We start from the raw sequence: 3,632 nt of genomic DNA on the forward strand, positions 1-3,632 counted from the left end.
GGTCTCCCCAGACCGACCCACTGGCTGTGAACATTCTAAACTAACACGAGTCTCATTAAGTGTCTAGTTTAAGGGTATTGCACAGAAACATACCAAGGGAACATGAATCAAATATGCACTTTTATTCATTTACAATAAACTCATAAAGTACATCATTCTGATTGAAGCTAAGGGCATACAAAACTGTCTAACAGTAATGCAGTACAACGGGGAGTCCTTACATGAATACTGGGAATGTTTTAAAAAATTATGTGCAAGCTGCCCCCATCATCAAATCAGTGAGCAGCTACTCACTGATGGGAAAGATGGATTGGAAATTTCCATTAGTAAGCATCTTGAGAAAGAGGAGTTAACCTTGAGTTCTAATTTGCAGGAAACCATTGTAGCATTGAATGGCTCTCCGGAGATACAACAATCTGGTAATGTTCCTTATATTACGTTACTAATTTCTACTGGGAGACCTTTACCCTCTGTTTTGTTGGCCCCTATTCCAGTTTTAGGCTTTCATCAGGGAGAGTGCATTCCCCAATCATTCACTTTGTCTGACAAAGGGGTTGATTCTGTCACTATGATCAGCCACTTAGGTGAATTCTCAAACTACCCCAACATACCCAGGTTTTGATCCCCGCTAAGGATCTCACTGATTGGCATATCACAGGCAGCCCAATCCAACACCTAGTGCAGTACCGTAATCGAGTCTAGGGGTTAGGTGTAACTTTCTAGTTTTTCCCATATGTCTCCAAGGTCCAGGGCATAATTGGAAAATGGTCCAGTTCAGAGTTTCAAGCAAACCCACACTACATGTGCTTCGAGTCTAACCCTAGCAGCTGAGACAAACCACCCTAATCGACTTGGCAGAACATTAGTGTCAGCCTTGGCAGGATAAACCTCCCCAGATCTACCCAATGGCTGTAAACATTCTAAACTAACATGAGTCTCATAAATGTCCAGTTTAAGGGTAATACACAGAAGCATACCAGATATAACATGAATCAATTGTGTACTTTATTCATTTACAATAAATGTCTAACGTAAATCAATCTGATTGGAGCTAAGGGCATAAACTGCCTAACAACTCCCACTTGCACTTAGGTCCAATCGGGTACAAGCCGGAGTCCCATACTGTCCACGTGTTTCTCAAACTCTTTCTATGTCAGTTACTTTGTCAATGAGTCTGTGATGAGAATGCAATATATCATATTTTTCTCCCTTAATGTTTAGTCTTTTATACTTATTTAGTACCTAAATGGACTCATTATTCTTATATTTTGATTTAGGGCACAAATGGAGGCGTTAAGTGAAAAACAAAGCTAATCGGGTAATTCGGAATAGTTTCGTTACCGTGTCGTAATTTGAGCATAACTCTCTCATCCGAACTCCGATTGAGATGATTCAAGTTGCGTTGGAAGGAAAAACTCTACACCTTTCATGTTTTGTGTTTTGATAGATACTGACTACATCGAGGTCAAAATCAGATCCAAAGTAGTTGCAACTGCACTGCTGACGTGCTGAAAACGTTCCTTTGCCTTCAAGTTTTCATATGCGGAAATCACCACTCTCCCACTTGCATTAGAACTTTGTTTTATCTTATTTTTAATATTTTTCTTGATAAGTCACACTTGGAGACTGTTATCTAGAGCAAAATTTTAGGAGATTTTGTAGGCTTCTCTTGGGAAATGGGAAGTAGAGAGAAAAGAAAAGAGGAGAGGAAAAACAAGAAAGAAGACAATCAGACCTAGGCTGCTGCCCCTCTCTTCTTCCTCTCCAATTCTTTCTTGAGTTTTCACCATGACCATGCATGGCTAAATTCTGATACTTGGTCGAAGGAAACAGAAGCCTCAAAATCAACAAAACTGTGATATCTAATTTGATTTTTATTGTTTGATTTATGCTTTGAATATCGAATGTTCTTCTATGTTCATGTTTAGATCTTAGGAAGAACACTCGACTAAATTAAATGCAACCGCTTGTGCTTGTGTTGTTTAGCTTCATCGATCTCTAATGCTTAAGGCTACTACTAGATTAAATCTTTAACGCTTGTTTAGAGATTGTTCAATAGTAAGGGTTAAGCGGATCACTTGTTTTTTGATTAACTGTGATTAGGGAGATACAGGAAAGTAATTCCTATGATGAATATTCAAAGTTCGAATTGATATATCTTTGCATCAATGAGCAGTAGTGAATTTCTGATGGTGGATGTTGACTTAGACCAAGACTCATTCTTTTGATTAATTTCAGTACCTTGATTTGCATTGCTTCTCATTTGGTTTTCTTTCTTTTTAATTCTGGTTTTCGTTACATACAACCCCCCGCCTTCCATCCTTGTTCACGCAGCACACAAACTAGGGTAGATACTCTCTGTGGGAACGATCCTTACTCGCACTACTGCATTTATTTTTAGGAGTATAGGTTTTATTTTTGGGTGCCTACGACAGCACGCCAAATTTTGGTGCCGTTGTCAGAGAGTTTTCCTAATCGGTTTTTGTGCTCATTGTGATCATTGTTTCGTTCTTGAAACTTTTGAAAAGAAAAAAATTAGAGATCACTTTGATTGTTTGTGTTTTAGTGTAGAATATTTTCTGCCTTATTTATTTATTTATTTATTTTCATCACTCTAGATATTTTTATGATATGTCGTTCATGGTTTATTAAGGTTTCGTTGATTTATGCCTGTAACTCGATTTTCTAAGCAAGGTGATTTGTAGTACGATCTAGAAATAAAGGGAACTTTGTACAGGTTAAGGAGGGAAGCTCGGAGTCATTCTGAAGAGAACTATCCAGCTTTTGATTCCCTATCTGTTAGCGGTTCTGATTTGAGAGAGGAGGAAATCATGGCTAGAAATCAAACTCTGAAAGAGCTTGGTTTCCCTGATTTGAATCAACAACCCTTATGCATAACATTTCCTGCTTTAGATGCTGATGCTACTTTTGAATTAAAATCTGGACTGATACATCTCTTGCCCACTTTTCATGGTCTTGCAGGTGAGGATCCTCACAAGCATTTGAAGGAGCTTCATGTGGTATGCACGAGTATGAAACCCATGGGGGTGACTAAAGAACAAATTAAATTAAGAGCCTTTTCATTTTCCTTGAAGGATTCGGCTATGGATTGGCTCTATTATCTACACTCCGGGAGTATTACCACATGGAACGAGATGAAGAGGTTGTTTTTGGAGAAGTACTTCCCAGCTTCAAGGGCGGCCAACATTAGAAAAGAAATTTGTGTTGTAAGGCAGTACAACGGGGAGTCCTTACATGAATACTGGGAACGTTTTAAAAAATTATGTGCAAGCTGCCCCCATCATCAAATCAGTGAGTAGCTACTCATCCAGTATTTCTATGAGGGTCTTCAACCCACTGATAGGAGCATGATTGATGCTACTAGTGGAGGAGCTTTAGTGGACAAAACTTCCGAGGCCGCGAGAAACTTGATTGCAAATATGGCGACCAATTCTCAACAATTCGGCTCTAGGCTTGACCCTCCATCAAAGCATTGAATGTGGTAAATCTCTCTTCCCTTGAACAACAAATTGCGAGTCTAACTTCTCTTGTTTGTCAAATGGTTGCAGGTAATATGCAAACGGTGAAGGCTTGTGGGATTTGTTCGGTAGTAGTGGATCCAACTGATATGT

General features: G+C 39.0%; 1 non-coding gene across 1 annotated transcript; it reads right to left on the reverse strand.

Moving 5' to 3' along the window:
- Positions 1 to 3,203: 3,203 nt before the first annotated feature.
- LOC148801422 (small nucleolar RNA R71) lies at positions 3,204 to 3,310 on the reverse strand. The gene has a single exon (XR_016084887.1). It is a non-coding gene; the product is annotated as a small nucleolar RNA R71 (small nucleolar RNA).
- Between the last annotated feature and the right edge of the window lie 322 nt (positions 3,311 to 3,632).

This window comes from Nelumbo nucifera, chromosome 3, assembly GCF_055504915.1.
Source record: "Nelumbo nucifera cultivar China Antique chromosome 3, China Antique-T2T, whole genome shotgun sequence".
Classification (NCBI taxonomy): domain Eukaryota; kingdom Viridiplantae; phylum Streptophyta; class Magnoliopsida; order Proteales; family Nelumbonaceae; genus Nelumbo; species Nelumbo nucifera.